Consider the following 22,812-nt stretch of genomic DNA (forward strand, 5'->3'; position numbering starts at 1 on the left):
GAATTACGTTTTTTTTGGTCGCCACGACATTGCATTAAAATGCAATAACGGGCGATCAAAAGAATGTATCTGCACCAAAATGCTATCATTAAAAATGTCATCTCGGCACGCAAAAAATAAGCCCTCAACCGACCCCAGATCATGAAAAATTGAGACGCTACGAGTATCGGAAAATGGCGCAATTTTTTTTTTTTTTTAGCAAAGTTTGGAATATTTTTTCACCCCTTAGGTAAAAAATAACCTAGTCATGTTAGCTGTCTATGAACTCGTACTGACCTGGAGAATCATAATGGCAGGTCAGTTTTAGCATTTAGTGAACCTAGCAAAAAAGCCAAACAAAAAACAAGTGTGGGATTGCACTTTTTTTGCAATTTCACCGCACTTGGAATTTTTTTCCCGTTTTCCAGTACATGACATGCTAAAACCAATGATGATGTTCAAAAGTACAGCTCATCCCACAAAAAATAAGCCCTCACATGGCCAAATTGACGGAAAAAATAAAAACATAATGGCTGTGGGAAGGAGGGGAGTGAAAAACGAACACGGAAAAACGAAAAATCCCAAGGTCATGAAGGGGTTAAGTTTTCTCAGTTTTTTGTTGCAAAATTAGGGGTCTCAGCTTATACTCAGGTCGGCTTATACTCAAGTATATATGGTATATTAGTTATGGAATTTCATTCAATACATATAAGTAATTTACCATATCCTATTTATCCTATATAGGTATTGTAATTATAGTATATTATTATAGTGTTGTGGGAAAACACTGGCTATAAAAATAACAACAACGGAGGAATCCTGAAAATGTATTCCCAATAAGTAATCTGTTTGATGAGTTCTATGACCACTATTAAAGTAATTTCTCCACTGGTACCTGATAGAACCTTCTGAGTCATTCATTGAGACAAGCTAATTACAATATTCTAAAGGAAGGGCAAACCAGTTCCAATTATCGCCGGCACCCCTTAATAACGGGCATTGACTCACGTTATCTGAGTCATGTTTTATGACAAGTTTTCATTGAGCCACTTGTCCAATTCATTAATGTTAGCAGAGAGAAAAGAAAGACTTAAGTGCAAAACACACATGGCATTATATTTTAACACAAAGACACTTACACAGACTTCATAATGTCTGAGACCTCTATTTCCTTTCAGCTCTCTGTGGTCCCCATTTTAAGCCACCATTGGATAAGGGTCTTTAAATTCTAAACTCCCAAAGTGCGTAAAAATCCAAGTTGTCATTGAAATAATAAAAAAGCAAAGCAAAAGCTTTTGGGTCTTAATGCCAACTTGCACAAATACATTGCAATACATTATACAATATGCATTAGAATTCAAAATAGGATTGCTTGCAACCAAAAAGCTGATAGAGATTAAATAATGCAAAATTAGGTCATACTTTTTAATAATGTAGTATAAAGAGTGAGGAATAATAATAATAAAAATAATAGTAATAATAAATATCACCATTGTTGCTGTTCTAGTCTTATTTTACTAGCAAGATTAAAACTGACATTCTGAGTCATTCCCGTCTGTAGAACACTAATGAAGGAAGCAAATGATTTTGTTTTTACTCTAGAGCCTATTTTTCTATGTAGAAAACATAAATTATAATAATTTTTCCCTAACAATTTTGTAGAAACAACAACAAAACACAAAAAGTCAGTGTTCCATTATACCTTAAAATAGCAAAAGAGAAACACATAAAAATGTACTTGAAAGAAATGCTCTAATGTCAACAATATAAAGGTATAAATCGACTAGAACTAATAGTCTATGTATGACAGGGATGGATGATTTCCCATCTGAAATTTGTAGCTATCATTTTTCCAAATATTATTGGCCATGCTAGAACAGGTAATTAACTTTTTTTTCCATTTTCAACCTATTGAAACAAAGGTGGAAAAAAGTTTTTCAAAGAAAAAATAGGTCTGATTATCCAAAAGTAAAAAAACATAGATAATAACCATTACAATACATTTAGGTATCTAAAATCGTTCAAATGCTCAATGCAATAGTTTGGTCCTCCATGAACATGGAAATGATATAGCAGTACCTACTGTGGCATTAAAATTAATTAATGGGCGTACCAGGCAGGACCTGCTGATTCATCGCAGTTCTCTACTTAAGGTCCATGAACACATTATCTGAAAATAGTCAATCATCTATGGTATAAACAGATAACAGAGTTCATCAGCTGTTATTAGATTTTTTGGGTAGATGATTCAGCCAATGCTAATTATAGGACAAAAATATCCAACATGCCCATTGTCTTGAAAGATTGCGAACATTCTTTTGTTGTACATCGATTGACCGGCCAATGATCATTCATTGTGGCCGAAAGTGACCATTTCACTAGATTTTTATCTAATGTGTAGTAGACTAAAATACATAGATAACTGAACAAAATCAATTTTTCTTTTAGGTCAGGATTGCAGAATAGAACCCCATTTCTTTCAGTACTGTGTCCCAGCTTAAGTGCAAGTACCTTTCTTACCTTTTGTGATACTGCAAGATGTATTTATCATCTTATAGACCTTATTCCAGATCTATAATTGGACAATTTTAAGGATTATGTGAGGCAAGAATAAGCTTGGTGTTTGGATGGGCAACAATAAAGATCATTTCTGCTTGAAGAAGTTTCAACGTCCATTTCACTAAATAAAGATATGCCTCAGTAGTTTTGCAATGTTGGTTTTCTATTCCAACTATTGAAACATAAGCTAAAGGAAAGGCAGTAAGATATTAAGGTTTAAATCTTTAATAATAGCTATGTAGGAAAGCCCTCCTTTATATAGTGCCTGACACTAAAAAACTGTTATCCTTAAAAGTATCACAAAGAAATCATTGCTCTAGGGAATGTAAAATGTGGTCAGTGCTTACACAAAAACTGTATTATGTCTAAAACAAATTTACATATTTGGGCATTCTATAGCTGAGGCAACTATGCAAGGCCGGCATGACAGGAGAATGGGGTAAACGGTGAGTTACCAAGGGCCCCGATCATCGGCAGGGCACTCAGTCTTTAAAAGCCATAAACTGCATTGGTAATGCCAGCCCTACATTATTATTGTAGTTTCTGATGTTAATAGTGTAGAAGGATCTTTGTTGACATCAGGGGTGGACACAGGCAGGGCCCCTGTACAAGAACAGTCTGTCCCTGTGTTACATATTGGACATGTATCCAAAGGTCCAACTTACTACTGGAGTATGGATTAACAGAAGTGGAGAGAGCCTGGTTTGTCCTTTACACTATTGGCTCCCTTCATCAAGACTGGCAATGTTCTTAATAAGGGGGCTTGATGGAGTCAGATGCTCCAGATTCATGAAGAGGTGCACGCCTCTTCATGAATCTGTAGTATCTGAAAAGTGGTATGCACCACACAATAAATCTCTCTCCAGTTAGGTACTGGAGTAATATTTCAGGTGTATGGAGTGCCACAGCCCATCATGAAATTAGACGAGCTGTAGCATTTCACCCTCACCATGCTCCATACCAAATTCATCTTCACCCATTGCAAAATTTAGGTGTAAGTCAGAGTTGCACCTAAATTTTGTGACTTTCTAAAACTTTTAAGCCAGTCAAACTTTTTTATTCATTTGTCGATGGATCTTCATGAGTGTATGAGGGCTTGTTTTGTTTTTTGCTTGGTGAGCTTTTATTTATGTTTTAAGAAACATACAATGTTTTTGACCAAAAAAGACACCTTTTGGTTTACCATACTGGTTAATTAATTTTTTATTTTTATATTTTAGACATTTATGCATGGCATTAGCCTTGAATGAAGTGAGTTTAGCGCTTGAGCCTGATCCACGTACTTTGATTCAATGTAGCATATACTTGTACACCCTACATCAGAAAAGGATTAAAAATAGGATGAAACATGATCGTATCATGTTGAATCCTACCTCTTTTATAAAAAACACAGGATTTATCCTATTCTTTAGCAGGACATAAACAGAAGACTATCAAGAAAATACCCCTGAGTTATTTGCTGCTTATGAGGAGTTTCAGAAGCTGTCAAATCAAAAGATGTGTCCGTGATCAAACAAAGGTCTTTACATATCATCAAGCGGTGGAGGGGTTGGCTTGCTACTGTCCGACATCTGCTTCTTTACTCCAATCCCGCTACCACCATCTGCTACTCTTCCCTCGTTTGAGGTGCACTTCATCTGCATCTATTCCCCCTCCAGCTTGCTGTCATCTACTGCCCCCAGAACTAGCCATCTCCACCTTTCTCCACCACCTCACCACCTGGCTACTTCATTTCCTCTCTGCGGACATCCCCACTATCATCATGGGTGACTTCAATATCCCCATTGACACCTCCACCTCAGCTGCCTCTAAACTTTATCACTGACTGCCTCCTTTGGCCTCACTCAATGGTCCTCTGAGGCCACTCACAAAGATGGCCACATGCTGGACCTCATCTTCACCAGCCTCTGCTCCCTTACTAATCTCACTAACTCACCCCTCCCCCTGTCTGACCATAACCTACTGACATTCTCTTCCCTCTCCTCTACAAGTGTGCAACATCCACTCCACAAACTCACTCACTCTCACAGAAATCTCAAACACCTCAATTTACAATCACTCTCTGAGTCCCTTATCCCTCTTACAGACATAGCCTACGTTCATGATACAAATGCTGCTGCCACTTTCTATAATTCCACAATAACAACAACAACACTCGATTTGGCAACCCCGCTCATGCATAGCAAAACTCGTTCACTCAACAGGCAGCCCTGGCTGACCAACCCGGCCAAAGAACTGAGACGGGCTTCCAGGATCGCTGAGCGGAGATGGAAGCGATTCCGCTCTGCAGATCACTTTGCTGCATACAAGCAGTCTTTCACCAGCTTCAAGTCCACGCTCACTGCCACAAAACAAACTTCTCATCTCTCATATCAGCCCTGTCTCACAAACCCTAAACAGCTTTTCAACACTTTCAATTCTCTACTCAGTCCCCCCGCACCCCTCCCTCCCCTCTCATTTCTGCTGAAGACTTTGCCTCCTTTAAACAGAAGATCAATACGATCACAGAAAGCTTTGGCCCACAGCGCCCAATGCCCCTCTTAGCTGCTCAACCCTGTTCCTCCAAAACCAGCTTCTCCACCATGGCAGAAGATCAGCTCTCCACCCTCCTGTCAAGATCACACCTCACCACTTGCACGCTTGACCCGCTCCCATCCCACCTCATCCCTAACCTCACCACAGTCTTCATCCCAACCCTAACACATCTCTTCAACCTATCACTCACAACAGGTGTCTTCCCCTCATCCTTCAAACAAGCCAAGATCACACCCACCCTCAAAAAGCCCTCCCTCGACCCATCCTCTGTGTCTAGCTATCAATCGATATCTCTTCTCCCTTATGCCTCAAAATTACTGGAACAACATATCCATCTTGAACTGTCCTCCCACCTCTCCTCCTGCTCCCTCTTTGACCGGTTGCAATATGGCTTCCGACCCCATCACTCAACTGAAACTGCCCTAACTAAAGTAACCAACGACCTACTAACTGCCAAGAGCGGATGGCACTACTCTGTCCTCCTTCCCCTGGATGTGTCTTCATCCTTTGACACTGTAGACCACTCCCTTCTGCTGCAGATCCTTTCATCTCTTGGCATCACAGACTTGGCCCTATCCTGGATCTCGTCATATCTGACAGACTGAACATTCAGTGTCTCCCTCCCCCACATCACCTCCTCAATCCACCCCTTGTCTGTCAGTGTTCCTCAAGGCATAGTTCTGGGACCCCTTCTCTTCTCCATCTACACCTTCAGTCTGGGACAGCTCATAGAATCCCATGGTATGCAGTATCATCTCTACGCCGAAGACATGCAGATCTACCTATCCGGACCTGACCTCACCTCCTTGCTTACCAAAATCCCACACTGTATGTCTGCTATATCGGCATTCTTTTCTGCTCGCTTTCTAAAACTGAAGATGGACAAAACAGAATTCATCATCTTTCCCCCATCTCACTCTACCCCTACCACGCCCGGTGCCTCGGGGTGATCCTCGACTTTGTCCTCTCTTTCAAGCCACATATCCAAACCTTTGCCTCTTCCTGCCATCTCAAACTCAAAAATATCTCCCGGATCCGCGCATTCCTTGACCACGGCACCACAAAAACACTACTGCATGCCCTTATCTCTTGCCTCAACTACTGCAAGCTCCTACTCTCTGGCCTCCCCTCTAGCATGCAGGCATCACTCCAATCCATTCTACACTCTGCTGCCTGACTAATTTACCTGTCTCCCCAATATTCCCCAGTCCCTCCCCTATGCCAAGCCCTTCACTGACTTCCTATCCCCAGAGACTCCTGTTCAAAACCCTCATAATGACATACAAAGCCATCCATAACCTGTCTCCTCCATACATCTGTTACATGGTCTCTCGGTACTTACCCACCTACACGCAACCTCTGATCCTCTCAAGATCTCCTCCTCTCCTCCCCTCTCATTTCTTCTTCCCACAAATGCATCCAAGACATCTCCCGTGCTTCCCCCATACTTCCCCCATACTCTGGAACTCTCTACCACAACACATCAGACTCTTGTCTACCATAGAAACCTTCAAAAAGAACCTGAAAACTCACCTCTTCCGACAAGCCTGCAGACTGCAGTGCTCCTCAGCCTACTGAGCCACACAACCAGCTCTACCCTCTCCTAGTGTATCCTCCCGTGCAGACTGTGAGCCTTCACGGGCAGGATCCTCCCTCCTTATGTACCTGTATGCCTTGTTTTTTGCTCATGTTTAATTGTATTTGTCTATATTTGCCCACTTTATCACATGTAAAGCGCAATGGAATAAATGGCGCTATAAAAATGTATAATAATAATAGCAACAGGAAAACACATCACAAATGTCTCACATCAATAAACTAGGAAAAAAGGTCAAGCTGTTCAATCAGTACATTCATTAAGTTAAATTAATGTTACGCTATTGATGGGCATTTCGTAAAACCAAATTTATATATTGGGTTCACATGACGTTCACAGAGCTTATTGAAACCGGTTATATTTAGCAACACTAACAATCACATGAGCCCATATACATTAAAAAGATATAAAAGAGGAAAAAAAATGAGATAAAAAATATAATGCATAAATAAAATGCACATTCTAAATGTGTAATAGTAGTAGTAACCTCACAAAAAACAGATAATAGAAATGTAAACCATGAAAGAAGCTTTTACAAAGATAGACATAGACTTTCTATATTCTGGTATAGATACATACACAACTGGCCCAGTACTCCATGTGAAAGCCATGAACAGTCTGGAGGGGCATAACTTTGCTCTGATCATGTCCCATCTCTCGTGTACGATCTACTCGGCAGTGCTCTAGCCTTTGCTATGGGACCACATGAAATCTAGTATTTGCAGTTTGAGCCTGATTGACGCCAGAAAACTGATGTTCTGAAGTTATTATTCATAGCAGGGAATCTTTAGATTAACAATGCTGACTGATGTTTCCATCCCTCGGATGCTCATCTCTGTCTAATCACTATCACACCAGCTCCTCTGTGTAATAAGAACCCTCTTTATTTTGCATTTCACGGCCTGTGCCCTGCTAGATGTGTATGGCATGCTGCTGTCATTAGGGCTCCCAGTTCCATACAATGATTAATAATTAAAAGGAACTGCTTGCCAGTCAGCTTTCTTACTTACAGCACAAAAAGTTATTGATCTTTTGTTTATTAAATTACAAGCTTCACAGAGATCCCATATTGGAAATGACACATCAAGAGATTCTAAACAATAGCAAAAATGAACCTTGCAATTACCCGCAGCTTTCTTGTCATTCTGCTTCCTGTTACATGGTAAACTAAATACTTCTCAATTATGGATTGTATTATGCCTTGTTTTTTTATATTTCTATTTAAGATTTTGAACTGCAATCAGTAAGTCCTATTAAACTGTACCATATTCACATGCATAATCCTCAATCTTTGAGATAATGCTGATTCTCAAAAATAGTATACAAGACACAAAGTGTTGTCAAATCAAGGCTACTAGTACTGTGGAACTATGGAATACACACTGTGGGGTCAGCACCTGGGATAAGTAAGAGAGTTGGTACCCTAGCCTGTTCCCTCTCAACATGATGGCCAGTTCTAGAAATAAGAAAATGTTAGGGTGTAGTTTTAAAAATGATGGGTAGGTAAATTTTGGGGTAGGCCTTCTTTACTATTGGTCAAATAGAACAGTTGCTGTGACGAATCCATCCCGTGATGGACACCATCAGTTTCCTAAGGAACCAAATGACATAGTGGAGTCTAGCTGTTAGACTCACCTGTTAAGATGGATTAATAAAGTTTCTGGTTCAGGTGGGCACATGGACCTAAGGTGTTGGTGCAGATGGCTGGAGGGCACTTGGAGGAATGATGTCTGGAACCATACCTGTAGGGCAAACAAAGAGGGAAATGTCTGGGGCAGCACACAGAGGAAAGCACAGGAACCACGGGCGAATTTTCAAGGATTAATTCATTGTATGATTAGAGTCCAACAACAGTTCATTAGATCACTACAAACGATAAGACAATCTAGGAGATTGCTTTGCAGAGGATTAACCAGCAAGATTGAGGGTATGCAGAACAGGAGGCTTTGCATGATTAGTAGACAATATGAGAAAAATGGTTAAACACTCCAAACAACAACCAAACTCTAGAGTTTCAATACCATGACACAAATGTGCCTTCACCAGGGCCTTATAAAGCCTTGGGAGATGATGACAACAAGGCACTCCAGGCCACCTGCAAAAGCCAATCTGGTGGATAGCAAAGGGCAGTGACCAACGTGGAAATGTCCAGAGCCAGTCCCAGCCTGGCCAAGGTGTCTATCATTTAGACAGGAAAAATATTGTAGCATGCACCAATATAATTCCCCAAAATTACTATTTGATCTGCAAACGAAACGCCTAATGAGAATGAAATGTAGATGTGTTCAAAGCCTAAGGTGAAAAGTATAGATTTATTTCAAGGAATTGTTCTGCTGAAACTGGAATTATATAGTATATGCATAAATCTGTATATTGAAATATATATATTTTTAGCTTCCACAATACACTGCAGTGCAGACTTCTTTTTATCCATAATGCAGAATGATGGTTAAACTCTTAAAAAAGGTGACCGCAGGTGGATATTCACAAGAGCATAAAGAGCCTTCTTGGTCTACATAGTCACAAATGATCCATTGAAGGACTCAATAATGAAGTGGGAACTGTATTGGAAAAGTTTGGTTGCTTTCATTAAGTCTTGCAAACACTACATTAAGGATTTGTATTAATAACAAAAAAATACTTCATACAGTATATGCGTTTAATACAGTATATGACCTCAAAATTGTCCTCATTGTCATAGTGAGATAAGAAGGCGATCACATTCTTTATTGTGCTATGCACAGCTCACTAAACAGACAATGAGTGGAAATAAATGAATTTTCGCTGTGACCGCTACAATTTACACTTTTATCTCACATATGATTTAATAGCATCTTTAACCAGTGAAAGGACTGGATACCCTGTTGCAAAGAATTGACTCCAAAGCCCTGAAGCAATAAGTTTGTAAAGAAATCAACTCCCTTTATGTAGTCTTGACAGATTTAAAGCTAGGATTAAAAATGTACTTTCACAGATCATGATCCAAATCAGCATAAAACTACACGAAAATATGATACTTAGTGAAGTGTGGGTTTCTGGCATATCATAGACTTTTATGGAAATAAAAAGCAATTCCAAGAAGAATACAAACTGCCAAATAAGACTCAGGGAGTCGATGGGTTTTAAGATTATGAATACAATAAATCTGGATCATAGTCTTCTGAGAATCGTTTTTTCCAAGCTAGGACGGAGCTTATTCCAGGGATGTTTTACACTCTATGATAGTGCGAGTCTGATTCTCATCCATCATAAAAACAAATCATAATGTCTTAATTAAAAAAAAAGAAGAATTTTGCCATCTTAAAACCACTATAAAGAGAAAGAATGCTGAGAGAAAATCTGTATACAAACCAATATGTCTTACCTAATTACACCTGTGTGACTAAACTGTAAGTTGTATATCATCCATCAGCTACTAAGCACAGCAGGAAAATAGAGGGGAAAATATCAAAAATGAATTACTGCATCTTATGTATATATTCATTGTTCCCTAAATGCTGTATTTACACAGAAAACAAACTGTTAGCATTGTACAATTAAAATTATTTTCAAAGTGATGTTACATACAGACCCCATAAACATTATTATTAATAATCTATACTAATCCAAATGTACATTTAAAGGGAACCTGACTGCTGATTCATCGTCCGAATCACAGGCAGCATGAAACAGAGACTAATGAAGTATTTAGAGACCCAAGTAGTGTGAAGGGAACTTAATTATTTCAGCTTTTTTTTATTTCAGGCGCCATTATATGTGATACTATCTGGAATTAAAACATAACGTTTATTATTCCACAAAAAGGAGATCTATAAAAGCTATTATGCAACTAGAAGGGTGCACCTTCATGAATTAGATATCCGTGTACTCAACACAATATACACTATTTACTGTATTCATGAGTTTTTTTTATGAAGCTAATCTCATGTGTAGCTAGGCTAATCTACAATGATTTTTCCTGCTTAGGCACACTAGACAATATGCTGATGTAACGCCTGTATACCAGAGTTATAAAATGTAACATTATGCTATACGTTATGACTTGTTATATTATATGGCAACGCAGTGGCTCAATGGTTAGCACTGCAGCCTTGCAGCGCTGGGATCCTGGGTTTGGATCCCACCAAGGACAACATCTATGAGGAGTTTGCATTTTCTACCCATGTTTGTGTGGGTTTCCTCTGGATACTCCAGTTTCCTCCCACACTCTAAAGACATAATGAATGGGATTTTAGATTTTGAGCCCCAATGAGGACAGTGAAGAAATGGTCTGTAAAGAGCTGTGGAATATGTTGGCTCTATTATAAACAAAACATAGTAAAATCTATATATATAATTGTCTAAGGGTTTTTCTGTCTGTCTGTCTGTCTGTCTGTCCTGGAAATCCCGCGTCTCTGATTGGTCGAGGCCGCCAGGCCTCGACCAATCAGCGACGGGCACAGCGACGATGATGTCATAAAGGACATAGAAATTCCACGTTTCTGATTCAGCGATGGGCACAATATCGACGTAGATGTCATAATGGTTGCCATGGCGATGATGATGTCATAAAGGTTGCGTTGACCAATCAGCGACGGTCACAGTCTGCCGCAAATTCTGGAATCATCATTGTCCATATACTACGGGGACATGCATATTCTAGAATACCCGATGCGTTAGAATATATACAGTACAGACCCAAAGTTGGGACACACCTTCTCATTTAAAGATTTTTCTGTATTTTCATGACTATGAAAATTGTACATTTACACTGAAGGCATCAAAACTATGAATTAACACATGTGGAATTATATACTTAACAAAAAAAATGTGAAACAACTAAAATTATGTCTTATATTCTAGGTTCTTCAAAGCAGCCACCTTTTGCTTTGATGACTGCTTTGCACACTCTTGGCATTCTCTTGATGAGCTTCAAGAGGTAGTCACCGGGAATGGTCTTCCAACAATCTTGAAAGAGTTCCCAGAGATGCTTAGCACTTTATTTGATTTCTGTTATCTACTATGTGGTTTATGGAGCAATAAACCCTGTGAACTTTTAATTGAACTTGCCTCCTGAGTGTCAGCCATCGCACCTGAGTGAGTGTAACCCCTACAATTGGTAGTAGACATGCGGGCAGCGTTCCCAGCGGAGACGTAAGTCTGTTATTGGATATCCTGGGTCAAGGCTATTGAAAGCTTTCTGTCTGTCTGTCCTGGAAATCCCACATCTCTGATCGGTCGAGGCCGGCAGGCCTCGACCAATCAGCGATGGGCACAGCATGGCGACGATGATGTCATAAAGGTTGCCTCGATCAATCAGCGACGGGCACAGTCTGCCACAAATTCGCCTCGACCAATCAGCAACGGGCACAGTATCGACGTAGATGTCATAATGGTTGCCATGGCGACGATGATGTCATAAAGGTTGCCTCGACCAATCAGCGACGGGCACAGTCTGCCGCGAATTCTGGAATCATCATTGGCCATATACTACGGGGACATGCATATTCTAGAATACCCGATGCGTTAGAATCGGGCCACAATCTAGTATTACATATTTACATTGAGGTACATTTACTATCACAGCTGCACCAACATTCTGTTGTTTATTGTGCCAAAATTCTGGCAAAAATATTTTCAAACATCTATTAGTAATTTGTGATAAAGAAAACAAGTTGTTGGAAACAAGTGGAAGCACTTTTTAGATCTATTGTGCGTTATAAATGTGCCAAATCTATCAAACATGGTGCATTATTGTGAAAGACTGGGTGCATCTCCCGACTGTCCCCTTTATGCTGTAAAAATGTTAGACAGTGATAGTAAATTAAAATCAAGACAATTTCCCCACTTGCAGGGAAAGAATATACTTTATTCAATAGCCATCCACTTGCAAATAAACATTAATATAATCATAAAGCACCACCATATATTGAGGCCGAGAGCAACCTCTACCAGCTCTCCCAAAATGACTAAGGGATATAGATTCAAAGGGGCCGCTCCAAACAGATAACAGCAAAGAGAAATAGAGCAAAAATGTCCAGAGCAACATCATAGACTTATGTATAAAAAATTCATTTATTGAGAGAATCACATACAAAAATATTTAACTACAAATATTACATACAAAAAGGGATTTTGACCGGAGGAAATTTGCAGATAAGCAGGACTGAGGTAGAACAATATAATACATAATACAATATATCCCAGGGAAGCAAATCAATAGTACTTAAACTATTAAGGCCGTCTACTGACTTTAGCCATCACCTACATACATAGTGCCTTAATAAGTCCTAAACCAACTCAGACTAAAAGTAGATTTGAGAGAAATGCTTACCCATTATGTGTCAAGGGAGTGTCCCTACCTCGCCCCGCAGCCCCTGACGCGCGTTTCGTGTTTTAGCTTTTTCAAAAGGGGTTAATAACACACCAGTCTCTTTGATTTACATATCCAGCGAAATGGAAGTATGGTCAGTAAACGGCGCACGCTGTTGTGAATTCTGTGGCAGAGCTCCCTCCTGTGGTCACAAGTGGTACTTCGGCTGGTTCTCTCTGTGAGCTTCCGTTGGTGGAGGAAAGTGGTACTGCGGCTTCTGAGTTTCCTTCCTCAGGTGATGTGGTGAAGTCATTAGGTGCTGCTCTATTTAACTCCACCTAGTGCTTTTATCCTGGCTTCCAGTCAATGTTCTAGTATTGGACCTGTTTCCTCCTGGATCGTTCCTGTGGCTTGCTGCTCTGCATAGCTAAGTTCCTCTTTGCTATTTGTTTGCTGTTTTTTTTTCTGTCCAGCTTGTCAATTGGTTTTTTACTGCTTGCTGGAAGCTCTGGGACGCAGAGGGTGTACCTCCGTGCCGTTAGTTCGGTACGGAGGGTCTTTTTGCCCCCTTTGCGTTGTTTTTGTAGGGTTTTGTGTTGACCGCAAAGTTACCTTTCCTATCCTCGCTCTGTTCAGAAAGTTGGGCCTCACTTTGCTAAATCTATTTCATCTCTACGTTTGTCTTTTCATCTTAACTCACAGTCATTATATGTGGGGGCTGCCTTTTCCTTTGGGGTATTTCTCTGAGGCAAGGTAGGCTTATTTTCTATCTTCAGGCTAGCTAGTTTCTCAGGCCGTGCCGAGTTGCATAGGAAGCGTTAGGCGCAATCCACGGCTGCCTTTAGTGTGGTTTGAGAGGATTAGGGATTGCGGTCAACAGAGTTCCCATGTCTCAGAGCTCGTTCTTGTTTTTTGGGTTATTTCCAGGTCACTGTATGTGCGCTGACCTCTATGTCCATTGTGGTACTGAATTACCTTTCATAACAGTACTGGAAGCCAAAAGTACTAATGATTCCCAATAGAAGGAAAAAAGAAGTTCTGAGACCATTTTTTTTTCTTTGCACTGTGTTTTGCCTTTTTTTTCCCCTAGACATTTGGGTGGTTCAGGACACAGGTGTAGCAATGGACATTAAAGGTCTGTCTTCATGTGTGGATCAGCTCACGGCAAGAGTACAAAGTATTCAAGACTTTGTGGTTCAGAATTCTATGTTAGAACCGAGAATTCCTATTCCTGATTTGTTTTTTGGAGATAGAACTAAATTTCTGACTTTCAAAAATAATTGTAAACTATTTCTGGCTTTGAAACCTCGCTCCTCTGGTGACCCAGTTCAACAAGTTAGGATTGTTATTTCTTTTTTGCGTGGCGACCCTCAGGACTGGGCATTTTCTCTTGCGTCAGGAGATCCTGCATTAAGTAATATTGATGCATTTTTCCTGGCGCTCGGATTGCTGTACGATGAGCCTAATTCTGTGGATCAGGCAGAGAAGAATTTGCTGGCTCTGTGTCAGGGTCAGGATGAAATAGAGGTATATTGTCAGAAATTTAGAAAGTGGTCCGTAATCACTCAGTGGAATGAAGGTGCGCTCGCAGCTATTTTCAGAAAAGGTCTCTTTGAAGCCCTTAAGGATGTCATGGTGGGATTTCCCATGCCTGCTGGTCTGAATGAGTCTATGTCTTTGGCCATTCAGATCGGTCGACGCTTGTGCGAGCGTAAATCTGTGCACCATTTGGCGGTATTACCTGAGCTTAAACCTGAGCCTATGCAGTGCGATAGGACTTTGACCAGAGTTGAACGGCAAGAACACAGACGTCTGAATGGGCTGTGTTTCTACTGTGGTGATTCCACTCATGCTATCTCTGATTGTCCTAAGCGCACTAAGCGGTTCGCTAGGTCTGCCACCATTGGTACGGTACAGTCAAAATTTTTCTGTCTGTTACCTTGATCTGCTCTTTGTCATCGTATTCTGTCATGGCATTTGTGGACTCAGGCTCTGCTCTGAATTTGATGGACTTGGAGTATGCTAGGTGTTGTGGGTTTTTCTTGGAGCCCTTGCAGTGTCCTATTCCATTGAGAGGAATTGATGCTACGCCTTTGGCCAAGAATAAGCCTCAGTACTGGACCCAGCTGACCATATGCATGGCTCCTGCACATCAGGAGGTTATTCGCTTTCTGGTGTTGCATAATCTGCATGATGTGGTCGTGTTGGGGTTGCCATGGCTACAAGTCCATAATCCAGTATTAGATTGGAAATCCATGTCTGTGTCCAGCTGGGGTTGTCAGGGGGTACATGGTGATGTCCCATTTCTGACTATTTCGTCATCCACCCCTTCTGAGGTTCCTGAGTTCTTGTCTGATTACCGGGATTTATTTGATGAGCCCAAGTCCGATACCCTACCTCCGCATAGGGATTGTGATTGTGCTATCGATTTGATTCCTGGTAGTAAATTCCCAAAAGGTCGACTGTTTAATTTATCTGTGCCTGAGCACGCTACTATGCGGAGTTATGTGAAGGAGTCTTTGGAGAAGGGGCATATTCGCCCGTCATCGTCGCCATTAGGAGCAGGGTTCTTTTTTGTAGCCAAGAAAGATGGTTCACTAAGACCTTGTATAGATTACCGCCTTCTAAATAAGATCACGGTTAAATTTCAGTACCCCTTGCCATTGTTATCTGATTTGTTTGCTCGGATTAAGGGGGCTAGTTGGTTCACCAAGATAGATCTTCATGGTGCGTATAATCTTGTGCGTATTAAGCGAGGCGATGAGTGGAAAACTGCATTTAATACGCCCGAGGGCCATTTTGAGTATCTAGTAATGCCATTCGGACTTGCCAATGCTCCATCAGTGTTTCAGTCCTTTATGCATGACATCTTCCGAGAGTACCTGGATAAATTCCTGATTGTGTACTTAGATGACATTTTGATCTTCTCGGATGATTGGGAGTCTCATGTGAAGCAGGTCAGAACGGTGTTTCAGGTCCTGCGTGCTAATTCTTTGTTTGTGAAGGGATCAAAGTGTCTCTTTGGTGTTCAGAAGGTTTCATTTTTGGGGTTCATCTTTTCCCCTTCTACTATCGAGATGGACCCTGTTAAGGTCCAAGCCATCCATAATTGGACTCAGCCGACATCTCTGAAAAGTCTGCAAAAGTTCCTGGGCTTTGCTAATTTTTATCGTTGCTTCATCTGCAATTTTTCTAGTATTGCTAAACCATTGACCGATTTGACCAAGAAAGGTGCTGATTTGGTCAATTGGTCTTCTGCTGCGGTGGAAGCTTTTCAAGAGATGAAGCGTCGTTTTTCTTCTGCCCCTGTGTTGTGTCAACCAGATGTTTCGCTTCCGTTCCAGGTCGAGGTTGATGCTTCTGAGATTGGAGCAGGGGCTGTTTTGTCGCAGAGAAGTTCTGATTGCTCGGTGATGAAACCATGCACCTTCTTTTCCAGGAAGTTTTCGCCTGCTGAGCGAAATTATGATGTGGGCAATCGAGAGTTGCTGGCCATGAAGTGGGCATTCGAGGAGTGGCGTCATTGGCTTGAAGGAGCTAAGCTTCGCGTGGTGGTCTTGACTGATCATAAGAACTTGACTTATCTCGAGTCCGCCAAGCGGTTGAATCCTAGACAAGCTCGTTGGTCGTTGTTTTTTGCCCGTTTTGACTTTGTGATTTCATACCTCTCGGGCTCTAAAAATGTGAAGGCGGATGCTCAGTCTAGGAGTTTTGTGCCCGACTCTCCGGGTGTATCTGAGCCGGCGGGTATCCTCAAAGAGGGAGTAATTGTGTCTGCCATCTCCCCTGATTTGCGGCGGGTGCTGCAAAAATTTCAGGCTAATAAACCTGATCGTTGCCCAGCGGAGAAACTGTTTGTCCCTGATAGGTGGACGAATAAAGTTATCTCTGAGGTTCATTGTTCGGTGTTGGCTGGTCATCCTGGAATCTTTGGTACCAGAGAGTTAGTGGCTAGATCCTTTTGGTGGCCATCTCTGTCGCGGGGTGTGCGTACTTTTGTGCAGTCCTGTGGGATTTGTGCTTGGGCTAAGCCCTGCTGTTCTCGTGCCAGTGGGTTGCTTTTGCCCTTGCTGGTCCCGAAGAGGCCTTGAATACATATCTCTATGGATTTTATTTCAGATCTTCCCATCTCTCAAAAGATGTCAGTCATTTGGGTGGTCTGTGATCGCTTCTCTAAGATGGTCCTTTTGGTACCCTTGTCTAAATTGCCTTCCTCCTCTGATTTGGTGCCATTGTCTTTCCAGCATGTGGTTCGTTTACATGGCATTCCAGAGAATAACGTTTCTGACAGAGGTTCCCAGTTTGTTTCGAGGTTTTGGCGAGCCTTTTGTGGTAGGATGGGCATTGACTTGTCTTTTTCCTCGGCTTTCCATCCTCAGACTAATGGCCAGACCGAACGAACCAATCAGACCTTGGAAACATATCTGAGATGCTTTGTTTCTGCTGATCAGGATGACTGGGTGTCCTTTTTGCCTTTGGCTGAGTTCGCCCTTAATAATCGGGCCAGCTCGGCTACCTTGGTTTCACCGTTTTTCTGCAACTCTGGGTTCCATCCTCGTTTCTCTTCAGGGCAGGTTGAGTCTTCGGACTGTCCTGGTGTGGATACTGTGGTGGAAAGGTTGCAGCAGATTTGGACTCATGTAGTGGACAATTTGACTTTGTCCCAGGAGAAGGCTCAACGTTTCGCTAATCGCAGACGCTGTGTGGGTCCCCGACTTCGGGTTGGGGACTTGGTTTGGTTATCTTCTCGTCATATTCCTATGAAGGTTTCCTCTCCTAAGTTTAAACCTCGTTTTATTGGTCCGTATAGGATTTCTGAGGTTCTTAATCCTGTGTCTTTTCGTCTGACCCTTCCAGATTCTTTTTCCATACATAACGTATTCCATAGGTCATTGTTGCGGAGATACGTGGCACCTATGGTTCCATCTGTTGATCCTCCTGCCCCGGTTTTGGTGGAGGGGGAGTTGGAGTATATTGTGGAGAAGATTTTGGATTCTCGTGTTTCAAGGCGGAAACTCCAGTATCTGGTTAAGTGGAAGGGTTATGCTCAGGAAGATAATTCCTGGGTCTTTGCCTCTGATGTGCATGCTCCCGATCTTATTCGTGCCTTTCATATGGCTCATCCTGGTCGTCCTGGGAGCTCTGGTGAGGGTTCGGTGACCCCTCCTCAAGGGGGGGTACTGTTGTGAATTCTGTGGCAGAGCTCCCTCCTGTGGTCACAAGTGGTACTTCGGCTGGTTCTCTCTGTGAGCTTCCGTTGGTGGAGGAAAGTGGTACTGCGGTTTCTGAGTTTCCTTCCTCAGGTGATGTGGTGAAGTCATTAGGTGCTGCTCTATTTAACTCCACCTAGTGCTTTTATCCTGGCTTCCAGTCAATGTTCTAGTATTGGACCTGTTTCCTCCTGGATCGTTCCTGTGGCCTGCTGGTCTGCATAGCTAAGTTCCTCTTTGCTATTTGTTTGCTGTTTTTTTTTCTGTCCAGCTTGTCAATTGGTTTTTTACTGCTTGCTGGAAGCTCTGGGACGCAGAGGGTGTACCTCCGTGCCGTTAGTTCGGTACGGAGGGTCTTTTTGCCCCCTTTGCGTGGTTTTTGTAGGGTTTTGTGTTGACCGCAAAGTTACCTTTCCTATCCTCGCTCTGTTCAGAAAGTTGGGCCTCACTTTGCTAAATCTATTTCATCTCTACGTTTGTCTTTTCATCTTAACTCACAGTCATTATATGTGGGGGCTGCCTTTTCCTTTGGGGTATTTCTCTGAGGCAAGGTAGGCTTATTTTCTATCTTCAGGCTAGCTAGTTTCTCAGGCCGTGCCGAGTTGCATAGGGAGCGTTAGGCGCAATCCACGGCTGCCTTTAGTGTGGTTTGAGAGGATTAGGGATTGCGGTCAACAGAGTTCCCACGTCTCAGAGCTCGTTCTTGTTTTTTGGGTTATTTCCAGGTCACTGTATGTGCGCTGACCTCTATGTCCATTGTGGTACTGAATTACCTTTCATAACAGCACGCGTGCTGACACCCAGGGCACGCCATCACCGCAGCCATCATAGAGGGGCGCACATGTGGGCAGAAGTTCGCCGCATGACATCAAGTGACATGCGCACTCCTCATACCTTGATAGCTGCGGCAAAGACGGACCTCAAGGGAGAACAGCGTACGCGGGCCAGGGCGGCAGCCATTTTAAAGAACACCAGCAGTGTGGCCATACCTAACAGAGCACAGCTTTAGAACATAAACACTTAAACCGCATCATCTGAACCCCGTGAAAGATTATATGTATATATGTGAGCTGTGTTAATATATAACAACATAGTAAAAAACAATTTAAAAATTATAATATCAATGAATAATGTTAAAGTGACAAAAGTGCATATGTTGTCAATATATATTAGACAACTATAGGTGTAATAAAATAAAAGTGATACGTGCAACTTGCAAGTGAGGCAAAAAATATATTAAAGTGTAAAATAATAAATAATTCCTAAATCAGAAAGGAAGAAAGAAAGAAATAAAAAATAAATAATAAATAAATAAAAAAGGAAAAAATAATAAAAAATAAAGAAATACACAAAAAATACAAAAAAATACATATAGAATTTTCTTCATTTCTAAAATTCTCCGTGTCGAGGAAAGTGAGTCCATCGTGCATCATATGGCAAATAATACTGCGGCAACTTGACAAAATAATAACAAACTAGGAAAAACAAAGAGAAGGACATAATTAACAACATAAATAATAAAAAATGATGGGAACCAGACTCAATAGAGAGAGGACATACTAATAATTCTTATATCTTGAATGAGATCCAATCACAAAGGACGAAAAAGTGGTAGATATCATAAAAATCAAGAACAGTACTACAATTTACTTAAATTGGCGCCGTGTCACAAGAAGGGAACAAAACTCAGCTTCTTGTTGAGTCCTCTCGGAGCCATAGTATCAAGGATGACAATCTATTTACATTCACGTTGCGCCAATATTTTGGCCAAATTGCCACCCCTGACACATCTATGCATTTTATCAATACCCCGTACCCTAAAACCACCAGGATCGGATATATGAACCATCCAAAAATGCTTCAGCAGTGACTTTAAGCTGGAGATGTCCGTCGCTTCTTTCGCTGCCTCGATATCCCGTACGTGTTCGCGTGTCCTAACTTTTAGTTCTCTAGTTGTAAGACTCACATAAATAAGGGAGCAGGGAAAGGTGGCATAATAAACCACAATCACAAATTTTGAATTCCCTGCTCCCATCCGATTTTCTTAAAGTCCCACACCTCAGGATGTTAGGGCATGCGACACAAGAACCCTTTCTAGGACTCCCCATATTGAAAGGATTTTACTTCTTAGCCACATAATGGCTCTTAACCAGATTGTGTTTAAGGTTTCTTCCCCTGCGCTGTGTCATTAACCCCTTCATGACCTTGGGATTTTTCGTTTTTCCATGTTCGTTTTTCACTCCCCTCCTTCCCAGAGCCATAACTTTTTTATTTTTCCGTCAATTTGGCCATGTGAGGGCTTATTTTTTGTGGGACGAGTTGTACTTTTGAACAACATCATTGGTTTTAGCATGTCGTGTACTAGAAAACGGGAAAAAGATTCCAAGTGCGGTGAAATTGCAAAAAAAGTGCAATCCCACACTTGTTTTTTGTTTGGCTTTTCTGATAGGTTCACTAAATGCTAAAAATTACCAGATATTATGATTCTCCAGGTCAGTACGAGTTCATAGACATCTAACATGACTAGGTTATTTTTTACCTAAGTGGTGAAAAAAAATTCCAAACTTTGCTAAAAAAAATAAATAAATTGCGCCATTTTGCGATACTCATAGCATCTCCATTTTTCATGATCTGAGGTCAGTTGAGGGCTTATTTTTTGCGTGCCTAGATGACATTTTTAATTATACCATTTTGGTGCAGATACGTTCTTTTGATCGCCCGTTACTGCATTTTAATGCAATGTCGCGGCGACCAAAAAAATGTAATTCTGGCGTTTCGAATTTTTTTCTCGCTACGCCGTTTAGTGATCAGGTTAATGCTTTTTTTTAATTGATAGATCGGGCGATTCTGAACGCGGCGATACCAAATATGTGTAGATTTGATTATTTATTGATTTATTTTGATTGGGGCGAAAGGGGGGTGATTTAAACTTTTATATTTTTTAAATTTTTTTCACATTTTTTTAACTTTTTTTTTTACTTTTGCCATGCTTCAATAGTTTCCATGGGAGGCTAGAAGCAGGCACAGCACGATCGGCTCTGCTACATAGCAGCGATCTGCTGTTCGCTGCTATGTAGCAGAAAATCAGGTGTGCTGTGAGCGCCGACCACAGGGTGGCGCTCACAGCTACCGGCGATCAGTAACCATAGAGGTGTCAAGGACCTCTATGGTTACTCTGCAGAAGCATCTCCGACCTCCGATCATGTGACGGGGGTCGGCGATGCCGTCATTTCCGGCCGCCCGGCCCTATGCGGTAGTTAAATGCCGCTGTCTGCGTTTGACAGCGGCATTTAACTAGTTAATAGGCACAGGCAGGTCGCGATTCTGCCCGCGCCTATTACGGGCACATGTCATGTTACGGGGCTTCTGACCTCGGACGTACTATCCCGTCCGAGGTCAGAAAGGGGTTAATGGAAATTTGGTTAGGTATGGTCTCAAAGCACTATCAGTATGTAAAACAGGCTAATGTCAGTTAAATACCTCACGGATCTAATCCCAATGGCAATTCGAGGTGGAAATAAACCTAACCTCAGATCCATCATCAGATCTGTGTTTTTTAGATTGTGTCAACAAATCTTCCCTTCGTGATGACCTAACCCACCTATATCGTGCCCTGATACACCGACGACTGTAAGAATAGTGGACTGTCTCTCAAAGCGGGCCTCTGTAGAACAGACCCGCCTGTTCCTCAAGAACTGGCCAACTGGGATGGCCTTAATCACCGAATAAATATGTGCCAAGGAAGCATGCAACAAAGAGTTCACAGATGTCTCTTTTCTAAATAAATCAGTCTCAATGGAGCCATCCTCGTCAACATACAAAGTCACATCCAAAAAATCAATTTTATTAGTATGCCATGTGTATGTAAACTTCAAATTAAACATGTTATCATTAAGATCCTGCATGAATTTGATGAGGCTGGTTACGTCTCCATTCCAAATCATCAATACATTATCGATGTAATGAAACCAACCCACCACCAGGTCTGCGGCATGTGTCCCGTAACCATGGAAAATCCACCTTTCCCAAAACCCCCAAAACAAATTTGCAAACGACGAGGCACATGCCACGCCCATCACAGTACCCTGTGTCTGCAAATAAAACCTATCTTTTAAAACTAAATAATTGTGGGTCAAAACAAAATTCAAGCAGTTCCAAAATAAACTCTGAAAGATGACCATCCCAGTTGGTTGTCTCGAGGAAGAAGCAGGCCGCCCTAAGCCCATCATCATGTCTTATAGATGTATACAAGGACTCAATGTCAATGGCTACCAGAATCATACCCACTTCAAGAGACAGACCATCGACCCTCCATAATATATTAGTCGTGTCTCTGACATAGAAGGGGAGCGTCTCCACCAATGGTTTAAGGTAGAAATCAATAAATTTACATATATTGTCACACAACCCCCCAATACCAGAGACAATTGGATGGCCAGGTGGATTTATAGTGTCTTTGTGTACCTTGGGCAGGAGATAGAGTGTAGCAACTTTAGGAAATTTTGGTAAAAGCCAATCCAGGACCTTTTTTGGGACAATACCCGACTCACTGGCCAGCAACAGGATGGACTCCAATTTGTTGGAAAAGGACTGTGTAGGATTTTGAGCCAACACCCGATATGTCTCTTTGTTTCTGAGTT

General features: G+C 41.5%; 1 protein-coding gene across 7 annotated transcripts in view; it reads left to right on the top strand.

The window, feature by feature from the left end:
• The window catches only part of NTRK3 (neurotrophic receptor tyrosine kinase 3), a 1,162,015-nt gene that overhangs the window by 992,455 nt on the left and 146,748 nt on the right, over positions 1 to 22,812 (top strand). The window lies entirely within an intron of this gene.

This window comes from Ranitomeya imitator, chromosome 4 (assembly GCF_032444005.1).
Source record: "Ranitomeya imitator isolate aRanImi1 chromosome 4, aRanImi1.pri, whole genome shotgun sequence".
In the NCBI taxonomy this organism is placed as follows: Eukaryota; Metazoa; Chordata; class Amphibia; order Anura; family Dendrobatidae; genus Ranitomeya; species Ranitomeya imitator.